The 12544-nt window shown below is 36.5% G+C and overlaps 1 protein-coding gene and 1 pseudogene across 8 annotated transcripts in view; one reads left to right on the forward strand and one right to left on the reverse strand.

Moving 5' to 3' along the window:
- ELF2 (E74 like ETS transcription factor 2) overlaps positions 1–12544 on the reverse strand; it is a 102615-nt gene that overhangs the window by 29820 nt on the left and 60251 nt on the right. The window lies entirely within an intron of this gene.
- LOC138399126 (dynactin subunit 6-like) lies at positions 2227–2783 on the forward strand (annotated as a pseudogene).

The following is a 12544-nucleotide window of genomic DNA, read 5'->3' on the forward strand; positions in this document are numbered from 1 at the left end:
AGAGGTCAACATTGAGTTTCTAATTGCCAAACCCAGTGACTTCTTTTTAATCTTCATCTAAATCTGCTTCTCCAAACAAATGGCATTGTTGACTACCCCTTACAGAAATCCTTCCCTTCATTTGATTTTCATGATAGTACTGTCTGACTCTGTTTCCTCCTACTGGTTCTTTTCAGTTACCTTCTCACACTTCTACACAGCCCTTAAATGTGACTGTTCACCCAAAGTGGGATCCTCAGCCACCTTCTCTCTTCATTCTCCACTCTCTCCAGAATAGTATTATCCACCCCCACCTAGGGTAATATTATTTCTATACTGATTCAAAATCCAGCAGATCTAGTCTTTTAACTTTTTTTTTTTAAAGCTATAGGTCCTGGCCGGGCGCGGTGGCTCACGCCTGTAATCCTAGCACTCTGGGAGGCCGAGGTGGGCGGATCGTTTGAGCTCAGGAGTTCGAGACCAGCCTGAGCAAGAGCGAGACCCCACCTCTACTAAAAATAGAAAGAAATTATATGGACAGCTAAAAAAAATATATATAGAAAAACTTAGCCGGGCATGGTGGCGCATGCCTGTAGTCCCAGCTACTCGGGAGGCTGAGACAGGAGGATCGCTTGAGCTCAGGAGTTTGAGGTTGCTGTGAGCTAGGCTGACGCCACGGCACTCACTCTAGCCTGGGCAACAGAGTGAGACTCTGTCTCAAAGAAAAAAAAAAAAAAAGAAAAAAAGCTATAGGTCCTAATATTCCAACTGTATTCAAATATCTCTATTTGGATAACCCACTGATACCCAAAGGTCTTTTATCTACACATCTCTTTAGTTGCCTCTACCAATAACATCACCATCTTCCCAAGGTAGAAATCTAAGTCTTCTATGTTCCTAGTTTAGGAACTCAACTGTTAATACAATTTTTGAGGGGGATTTAAAACATACAGGAAATTACTAAAGATAACGGAACAAGTAGCCACATTTCCTCCCACCTAGAAGCTACAACTGTTAGCATTTTCTCATTTATGCTTTAAGACTGTCTATTCTTCTAAGAAATAACACATAACAGATGAAGTTAACATCTTCTTTGAATATTACCCCCAAGTCGACATTCACCATTCCGTCCCTCCAGAGAAACCACCATCATGAGTTTAGTGTATATTCTTCTAATCCATTTTTTACACTTTTACATGTATGTACATTTACATATATATGTTATGTGTTTGTGTGTATATGAATGATATACAGTATTATTTTACATGCTTTGGGTACATACATGGCATTACACTATAAAAGCCATTCTAAAAGGTACTTTTCTTATTCAAGATTTATATTCTAACCATGTCGGTGTAAGTAAATATAGGTATGTGTCTTAAGTGCTATAAAGTACTCCAGTGCATGCATTTATCCCATTTTATTCATCAAATTATCTAGTGGTATGCAAATAAAGTTGTTTCTATTTTTCACTTTTATAAACAAGGCTGGAAAAAAATTTCTTATCTATGTTTTCTTTAACATGTATGCTAGAGTCTCTCCACAGTATATACCTACAAATAGAATTTCTAAGTCACAGAGTAAGTGCATGGCTGTACAATCCAGGGGTATATTAGAGTTCCCACTTTTCCCATATTCTTGTCAATACAAGATATAATCAGATTTTTAAAATTTCTGCCATCTGCTCGGTAAAAAGAAATTTTTCATATTGTATTAATTTGTATGTATTTAATAAATATTGAGGATAAACATTTTTCCATATACTTACTGGTCATTAACATTTCCCCTATGAATTTGACTGTTTATGTCTTCAGCTATTTTTCTATGGCATCATTTGCCTTATTGATCTGTAGAATGTTAACATATTCTAGCTAACAATTCAGATACATGTTACAAATATCTTCTGCTAGCCTGCTGCTTTAACTTTTAATTTGGCTGGTATGTTTTGTCCTACAAAAATTTCTAGTTTTGATGTAGTCAAATTAATACCTGTTTTCCTTTACAGTGTGTGTTAAATATCACCAAGGAATTCAGACATATTTAGAAATGAATTACAATAAAAATGCAACATGTCAGACTATGTGTGACACAGCTAAAATAGTACTTAGTAGTATGGAAATGAAAGGTTTCAAAATAAACAAGCTAAAAATTCAATTCCTGAAGATGGACAAAACAACAGAGCAAATCCAAAGAAACAAGGAAGGAAATAATGAAAAGCAGGAAAAATTAAATAAGGAAGACCATATTATGGCAGAGAAGACTCAAAAGAGTGTCAAGACTACTCCTGGAGCAGTTGTATGTGTAGAAAGTGAAATCAGAGGAGATATAATTATTGGACCCAGGACAGTGATCCACCCTAAAGCACGAATTATTGCGGAAGCCAGGACAATAGTGATTGGTGAAAGTAACCTAACAGAAGAACAGGCCCTTATCATAAATGCTCACCCAGATAATATCACTCCTGACACCAAAGATGTAGAACCCAAACCTATGATCATTGGCACCAATAATGTGTTTGAAGTTGGCTGTTATTACCAAGTCATGAAAATGGGAGATAATGTCATTGAATCAAAAGCATATGTAGGCAGAAATGTAATATTGACTAGTGGTTGCATCATTGGGGCTTGTTGCAACTTAATCACTTTTGAAGTCATCACAGAGAACGTGCAGACTGCGTTTGTCGGATACAGACTGAAGGACCACAGCCCTAGACACTACAGCTGGATTTCTTGATGAAAATCTTGCCAAATTACCACCATCTAAAGAAGACTATGAAAGGAAGCTCAATTCTATTTAATAACTGAGAACAATGTATGATGTCAAGATAACATTTCATTTTTGACCACCGTCTTTTGAAAGGGCCACAGTGTTGGTGTACTCTTAACAGCTCACAGAACAATACATGTTTACTTTATTTTGTAAAGTTGAGTTAGAGAGGAAAGTAATGGATTTTCATTGTAACTATCTTCCATAATTTATATAAAATGTATTATTTTCCTATATCCTTACTTCTTTTCAGATAATTTACAGATTTAGTTCTTCTTTTGTTATATATACTATTAGACACAAACTTTAGTTATGTAAAAGATTACCCGTGATAAGGGCATTTTGTTATGTGTTTATATTCTAGTGTATTCTAAACTAAATAAAAATGCTGATGACAGGGAAAAAATTAAATAAGGAACAATAATTTTAAAAAATAGAAGATTTGGCCGGGCACGGTGGCTCACGCCTGTAATCCTAGCACTCTGGGAGGCCGAGGCGGGTGGATCGCTCGAGGTCAGGAGTTCGAGACCAGCCTGAGCAAGAGCGAGACCCCCGTCTCTACTAAAAATAGAAAGAAATTATCTGGCCAACTAAAAATATATATAGAAAAAAAAAATTAGCCGGGCATGGTGGCGCATGCCTGTAGTCCCAGCTACTCAGGAGGCTGAGGCAGTAGGATCGCTTAAGCCCAGGAGTTTGAGGTTGCTGTGAGCTAGGCTGACGCCACAGCACTCACTCTAGCCCGGGCAACAAAGCAACACTCTGTCAAAAAAAAAAAAAATAGAAGATTCACAAAACCAAAAGATAACTTTGAAAAGATTAATAAAATGAATAGACCTTGGCAAGGGTTATCAAGGAGAGAAAAAATATATATAATATATAGAACACAGAATATAGAACAAAGTGGGGGAAATAACCACAGATATAATAGATTAAAAAATTAATATTATAAAAAATTGTATGTTATTAAAGTTGAGGCCCGGTGCAGTGGCTCACGCCTGTAATCCTAGCGCTCTGGGAGGCCAAGGCGGGAGGATCGCCTGAGCTCAGGAGTTGGAGACCATCCAGAGCAAGAGTGAGACCCGTCTCTACTAAAAATAGAAAAAATTAGCTGGATGTGGTGGCGCACGCCTGTAGTGCCTGCTACTTGGGAGGCTAAGGCAGGAGGATCGCTTGAGCCCAGGTGTTAGTTTGAGGTTGCTGTGAGCTAGGCTGACACCATGGTACTCTAGCCCAAGCAACAGAGCAAGACTCTGTCTCAATTAATAAATAAAGTTGACATCTGGATGCAATGTATAAATTCCTAGAAATATATGAAATTCCCAATATGCACACACGTGAAAATATTGGATAGAATAGTAAGTAGTAAAGAAATTTAAAATATGATATAAAACCTCCTCTCTATGAAAAAATGCCAGGCTTGAATAGCTTTTTAGGAAAATTCTAGCAAATTTTAAAATTAATTATTTTATAATTTGTACCTAAAATAGAAAAATAAGTGAAAGCCACCTGGATTATTTTGAGCCTAGTGTAATCTTGATTCCAAAACCAGATAAAGACAATACAAGAAAATTATAGTTCTACTTCACTTATGAATATAGATGAAAAGTTTCTTAAAACGAAACAAAGCAAAATGATGAGCAACATGTATCCCCAAACTGCAAAGAGAGTTCAACATCTAAGAATCCATCAATTAACTGACTATATTAATAGATTAAAAGAGAAAAACAATGACTTATCAAAGAATGCCAAAAAAGCACTTGATAGGACTCATAACTAATACAAAGACAAAAACCAAAGGAATTCCTTAACTTGGTACACAGTGTATACTAAAACCTACAACAAATATTGAAACTTTGCATACACACCCTTCAAGATTAGGAACAAAACAGGGATGCCCATTAATATCACTACTCCTTAACATAATACTGGTATTCTTGACTAACAGCATAAGAAATGAAAAAGAAATAAGATGTCTGGAAAGAAGAAAGGAGAGGGAAGTTGTCCCAGCTGAGGCCCTTCTTACACCAGTTAGTTCCCAGCTGATCCACATATATAGAAGTAAACCCAGTCATCTCAGCAGAACCACATAACTAGCCCAAAAGTCTGGGAGAAACAACAACTGGTTCTTGTTTCAAGTCAATAAATTTTGGAGTGCTTTGTTATGCAGCACTAGCTGCTACAAGTAGGGAGTGATGGCTATCTATTACTGAGAAGAGTAGAAAGGTAAAATGTGGTGAATGTTTAACATGGATATATACAAAGCAACTAAAAAAGTAGGAAACAGAGTAAGATACATAATACCACTTACATAAATTTTAAATATATACAACAGATACACAACCTCAACATGCTTAAAAAAAAATACATGAATCAAATTAAGGCTGGGCCTTTTTTGTAGAGATGGGGTCTCACTCTTGCTCAGGTTGGTCTCCAACTCCTGGCCTCAAGCGATCCTCCTGCCTCAGCCTCTCAAAGTGCTAGTGCTCAGCCTTGACTTTTATCTTTACTTTTACCTTTCCTCTACTTTATGTAGATTTATTCTGTTGGGTCTTTATTATAACATCTAGATCTGAACATATGCTAATTATATCAATCTTTCTTATTTTCCAATAAATATATTCAGAATTATTTTATTTCCCAGTGGTTTCTGCTTACGCCATATCCCAAGTTCTAATATGCAATGCTTCCATTGTTATTTAGCTACAAATATTTTATAATTTTCATTTCTTCTTTGATCTAAAGTTTCCAATATTATGAAGTACTTTGTTTTTATTATTTTCTAATTTTATTGCATCATGATGAAATAATATATTTTGTATGATACTGATTTTCTAGACATCATTGAGATTCATCTAGGGGTGGAAAACCTGTGGCTTTGGGCCACATGTGGCCTTCTGGATTCTTCACTGCAGCCTTTTGACTGAATCCAAATTTTACAGAACAAATCCTTTTAATAAAGAGATTTGTTCTGTGAAGTTTGGATTCAGTCAAGTGGCCACACCTGGGGATCTGGAGGGCCACATGTGGCCTTGAGGCCACAAGTTCCGCACCCTTGGCTGCATAGTACATAATTAAAAACTGACCTACATATAACTGAAAAGATGTATAAGATTGTATTTTATTAGCTTAGGTACAATGTTCTAGTATCTCCAGTTCATAAAGTTTGTCAATCCTGTGGTTCAATTCTTTGGTACCATTTGTAATTTTGTCTGCTTGCTTTTTCCATTTTGACAGAGATGTGTTCAAGTCCCACTATTTTGTAGACATGTCTACTTCTGGCAATTGTGAAAGATTTTGCTTTAAATGGTATTTCAAGGCTATGTTGCTAGATGCAAGAAAGTTTATGATGATTTTATTTTCTAGATTATTCCTTTTAGCAGTATGAAAGGTATCTCTTTGTCCTGATTAAAGATTTTTCACTCTAAATTCTATTCTATTACACCAGCTCCCTTTGGTGAGTATTTTTCTGATGAATGTATTTTTCCATTTTTAAATTTAGGTTTTTTTTGTGTGTTATCCTTTTCCACTCACTATATTTAATATTTTGTGCATCTATTATAAATAACACAGACTCTTGTGTTAAGATCACAATAGATGATTTTAATTTCTGATATGCTTTGAACTTATTTCTACTATCTTGATTTATGATTTCTATTTCCATTATTTTTTCTCCTTTGTTGCCTTTTCTTAAATTGGTCAAGTTTATTCTCTAACCTACTTCCCAACTTAAAAATTTTGTAAGCTATGCTTCTGTTTCTATGCTCTGGATGCTTAAATGTCCCTCTTTTCACTTCTCATCTTCTCCAGATCATGTTTCACATAGTTCCTCGCTATTTTATTTACGGGTCATCACAATCTGGTCCCACTGTACCTTTCTAGCCTTATCTCTCAACCATACCTGTCTACAAAGCCTAAACTCTAATTAAACTACACTGCAGTCTGTAAATAAAATATAAAATTCTTGACAATTTGTTCTAATTCATGATGCATTTTCATTCATTCAACAAATACTTTATTGAAAACCAACTGAGTTACTGGCCCTGAGCAATTCCAGTAAACACAAGGAATATGGTCTCTGATTTTATGGAGCACAGCATGGAGACATTAAGGAAGTAAGCACAAATATAAATACAGTAAAACTTCATAAATACATGAAGTCAGAACTGGCTCCCATCTTCCACTCTATCCTCAGACAGACACAGGAGTACACAGCTACCACCAGGGGGCACCAAACCATAACTGGACCGTAGACTGATTTGGGTACCCAGTCTGTGTTCCTCCAAGAACCCATTCTATACACACACCTCCTCCTTCTCCTCCTCCTCCTCCCCCTCCTCCTCTTCCTCCTTCTCCTCCTCCTCCTCCTCTACCCAAACTGACTTAGGTCATTTCATTAAACTCACAATAATGCCACATTATATGTGGTCTGAACATCTTGGAAGGTATTTACTATCTTATGGTGGGAGGCTATGTACACAAGTTGTAGGTGCTAACAAAAAAAAAAAATAAAAAAGGAAAGTGATGACAAAAGTAACAGATAGTTCTAATTGTGGTGGTTGAACAGTGTCGGCTAAGGCCCCTCTCTTTCTGGGAAAGTGACATTCAAACTAAAATCTAAAGGATAACCAGGAGTTAGAAACTGAAATGAAAAGTAATCTGTTCCAGAAAGAAAATGGCATCTGTGAACACTCTGTGGAGGTAAAGAGTTTGGATAAATGGAAGGGTAAAAAAAGCAATGTGGTTACAATAGTTTGTGTGTGTTGGCAGGGAAGGGGTATGATGTAATTCATCAGAATATAATGCTTAAGCTTGGGCTCTGAGTTTAAATCCTTGCTTCAACCATTTAAATAGCTATCTAGCCAGCCTTAGAAAAGTTATTCAACCTAGGATTGTTGAGAGCATGAAATATGTTAATATATAAAGCCTTAAAAACTATTTCAAATTTGTCTACCTGATTTGAAAAATAAAAGTAAAAAATATTCCTGGCAATGTAGTAAAGAAACTTTAACTGTTAAGTTTTTTTGTTTTGGTTTTGGTGTCTATTGTTATTGTTTCTAGATGGATGTGAGAAGCTGAATTTTTCAGTGTCATGAATAAAGCCATGTCAAAAACCCCTGTAGGCTGGTAGCACACACCTGTAGCCCAGGCTACTCGGGAGGCTGAGGCAGGAAGATCGCTTAAGACCAAGAGTTCTAGGCTGTAGTGTGCAGTCCCCATGCCAATAGGGGGTCCACACTAAGTTCTGCATCAATGCAGGGAAACCACCAGGTTGCCTAAGGAGGGGTGAACCAGCCCAGGTCAGAAATGGAGCAGGTCAAAACTCCCATGATGATCAGTAGTGGAGCAAAGACTGTGAATAGCCGCTGCACTCCAGCCTGGATGACAGAGCAAGACCCCATCTTTTCTTTTTTCTTTTCTTTTTTTTTTTTTAAGAGACAAAGTCTTGCTCTGTCATTCAGGCTGGAGTAAAGTGGTGGTGTGATCACAGCTCACTGTAACCTGGAATTCCTGGGCTCATGCCATCTTCCTGCCTCAACCTCTCGAGTAGCTAGAACTACAGGTATGCGCCACCACACCCAGGTAATTTTTTTGTTGTAGAGTTGGGGTCTCGCTATGTTACCCAGGCTGGTCTCAAACTCTGCTCACCTCAAGAGATCCTCCCACCTTGGTCTCACAAAGTGCTAGTATTACAGGCTGAGCCACTGCACCTGGCCATCCATCTCTTAAATTTAAAAAGAAAAAAAAAAAAAAAAAAAAAAACTTCCTTCTAAAAGCATGAACTGAAATTGAAAAAAGAAATAAAGAAAACTCCTCAATGTTACCTTAAATGTAATTAGAACCCACTGAAAGATTTTAAGAAGGAAGTATCATTATTCCACTTACAAATCTGTATTCCAAATTTGTGGCTACTATATGAAGAATAGATTGCTGGAGGTGGGTGAAGGCAAAAGCGATAATAGACCAATTAGAAGGCCAAAGGCCATCAATAGAGCTCATGTAAAAAATAACTACTGACTGAACTAGCCTAGTAGAGCAGTGAAGATGGGAAGACTTAAGATATACTTTGGGGGCAAAGCTGACATGATTTGGTAATAGACTGGGAGAAAGGGAGGAAAAGGTGCAAATGCAATTTCTCAACAAGAAAAGTCTTTGCCTCCAAATGAAATTATATTTATTCTCCCAAGCTCAGCTGAAGTGTAAACTTCCCATCAGGATAGCTAAGAGCTCACTCTTCCTCACTTTTACAACACTGATTTTATTAAACCTTAGGTTATAAAGAGTTGCTTCCTTACATATTTTCCCCACAAGAGAGTGAGTGTTTTTATAGCAGGGGCCATATGTAATTTCTTGTTCAAGACTTCATAAAAAGAACACAGTGCCAGGCACCACACAGACCATATCTCAGGTAAACCCACTAATGGTCTCAGATCCGGGGCAACCTATTCATGTTCTTTTCCTTCCTTTGATAACCACAAGAATTCAACTTGCTTTCTCTTCCTTTCAGCTATTTTATCTTTTGGAATTCTATTTCCCCTAAGACCAGTTGCAGAATTAACCAGAGTTTCTCATTAGCCTCCCCATTTCTTGCAGCCTCCAAAAGCAAGTATATAAGGATTCTTTTTGATAAGGCCATTTGCTAGGAATTATTATAGAGAAACAGAGGATAACAAAATTAAAGGGTTATATGAGCTTACAGTGGTGGTCTCTGACCTATATAGAGCTTGACTCCTTTTGTGAGATAGTAAACTGAATGCACTGGCTTCTGCTCTTTACTTTTATTCCCAAGGATAAGGTTCACCAAAAGTTCTTCCCTTTTTTTTATGCAGGTCTCTCATCCCAGAACATAGACCTGCAGATGAAGCCCAGACAGAATAATTGGTGCTTCTTGTCTCAATTAAAATAACTCGCACTTCTGAGAGCCTCCTAGCTAGGTATGTAATGTTAACAAGGGAATTAAAAACAAATGTGATTCTGCCAACCTTGTTCTTCCAAGTCAAATGACTAAAGCTTAATGTTCTAAACCTAAATAGATGCTAACTGTAGACCAATGTCCCTAAAGAAAAAGGTTAAAAAAAAAAAAAGGATGTTCAAGTTTATTCAAGAAAGCAACGGTCTCAAAACAAAATCACTACTTTTTAATTTCTTTCTCCTCTTGAATCAAGTTCTTGGTTTCCTCTTCAAAAGAATTTTTTTCATGCTAAGTAATTATTCTAAATCTTGAGTTTATCCCAACTATGGGTTATTAGGGAATAGAGGATAGAAGTAGGAGAGAAAACAAATGAAGAAAGGATGATGAATAAGGTGGATGACAGTTAAAATAATACATGGATGAGATCTGGGGACAACAGTTTTTTAACTTCTAACTGAAATTCAGAACTTTAAAGTAAAAGCACAAACCACAGTAGTTTCAGCAATATCTGTGACTTCATGGCCAATAAAAATCATAGATTTTTTAATATATTATAGCTGTTAAAGATATCGCAAAATACAATATATGGTTGTCACTACTTCAAAATTATAGCAGTAAATGAGATCTGCCACTAGATCTCATTACTTAATGCATTAATAAAGAAGCACATGCACTGGTATATTATAATTTAAAATACCTTGATAACTAAATTTTAATGTATTTGGTTCCTTTGTAATACTATTTTACTTTATATATTTAAAAATATTACTCTCAGAGAAGGTTCACAGGCCTCCCCTATGGCGAAAGAGGCTTATGACACAGAAGTTAACAGGTAAGTGCTATGGTAAAAGTGTTCTTGACCCCCTATGAGTAATGGGCTGCCTTAGGAAAGATATTCACAGACACCTCTCCCCCTCCACCTCCTTGAAACATATTTGGGTTAAAACCTCTTGTTAAAATAAAAATAAAACAATAAATGTTTGAGATGATGGATATCCCAATTACCCTGACTTGATCATTACACATTGTGTGTGTGTTTATATATATATATGTATTAAAATATCACGTGTATGCCCCAAATATGTGCAACTATGATATATCAGTTAAAAAAATACAAAAAAAATCAAAATGAAATATAACCTTTCCTCTTCTCACCAGGGTCTCAGAAAAAAGAATTAAACAAACAAAATAACCTTAAGGGTAATAATAATCAATTAGCAACTATAATTAAAAGAGAGACATCTTTACCACTCAATCAGGTAATTTTCCCATTTTGGGGGAGTTAAATAAAAGTACCTCCCAACAGCTAAACAGAGTTCTCCTAGTAAGTCCCTTAATCTTCGCATAGGAAACATTTGCGTATTCTAAATATAGAAATGTTTGGATGTTGGAAAGGTAATATGATATACGTACCAAATATAACACTTCTGGCAGGTTTGGAACAGCACCCATAATTAAACTAAATACTGGAAGGATCAAGAAATCCTTCCTAGAGATGTCTGATCACAGTTTTGAAAGACTAACTAGATAAAAATGGGAGGGACTGGCTTTTTAGGCAAAGTGTAAAACCTACGAAGTTTTGGAAGCTAGAGAGCCAGGGGAAAAAAAGAAGTGGGTGGTAAGAGCTGAACTGAAAAGGTGAGTATGATAGTATAAAGATCTTGTGTATCTTTCTAAGGCATTTGACTTTATCCAGAATGTCATGACAATTTATGGAGGGGCTTTATGAAAGAAAATGACAATCAAAACTACATTTTAGAAACCTTACACTAGCAACACTATGAAGAACAGATTGAGCTTTCCTTATGCAAGACACTATGCTAAGCACTATAAATACCTTTTCATTAGTTTTCACAACAGTGAGAGATAACTATTATACAACCCGTTTTGCAGATGAGGAAACTCAACTAAGAGAAAACAAGTGGCTTCCTCAAGGTTACACAAATATTAAAGATAGAAGCGTGACACAATTGTTTTAATATCTGGTAGCAAAAGAGAAATTCAGAACATTTTACTAATTGTTATGGAAGCCCACTGAGAAACAGAGAGTTTTAGTATCTCTCTCAAGTCCCAAAGCAGTGCTCTAGAACAGAAAGAGCCCTGTCCTGGGAATTAGTAGATCCACTCCATTGGCTAACTAACTCTGGGGCCTTTGAAGAGGTAGGCAGGATTACACCTGAAATCCATTCCTGTTCTAAAAAAAAAAAAAAAAAAAAAACACCTCTGATGTCTATAAATGCCATAGATTGACTAAAACGCATTTCCAAAATAGCAGAGCAGGGTTAAAGGGAGGTGGGTAGTGGATAGAAAGGCAAGAAAATATACCCTGCTCTGTGAACAGATTTGACTTTATTAAACAGGTAAAATATATGTGGGTAAAAAATGAGAAAAGAGCAAAGAATTGAGGAACTGATTGCTGAGGAAGGTCACAGAAGACTCACACATAAGTGGGATAGAACATTCTCGTACATCTCAATATTTTAACATAATGGGGCCAAACAGGTAAGCATGCTCCCTGCCCCAGGTGGGATTGAATAAGGAAGTATCATAGCAACTCTTCTTTATTAAGTAAAAACATAATGGAAAATATCTTCTGCCAAAGGTACTCTGTTATCTCCCTGGAAAAAAAGCCCACATACTGTAACCAGCTCCATGAACCCCTGTGTGTTTTTTTATAATTCTCTCCCTTAACTACCTGATTCTTTGAGTTGTTTCCCAGAAATGATGGACTCCTGGCCCCTCAAAGTGCTGGGATTATTGGCGAAAGCTACCATACCCAGCCTGAAATGATGGATTTTCTATAAGACAAAGGAGTTGACTTCCTGATGCGAAAATTCACCCCTACAACCTGATCCCAATGAAAGTAGTTCCTTGTGAGATATACCA

This window comes from Eulemur rufifrons, chromosome 18 (assembly GCF_041146395.1).
Source record: "Eulemur rufifrons isolate Redbay chromosome 18, OSU_ERuf_1, whole genome shotgun sequence".
Taxonomy (NCBI): domain Eukaryota; kingdom Metazoa; phylum Chordata; class Mammalia; order Primates; family Lemuridae; genus Eulemur; species Eulemur rufifrons.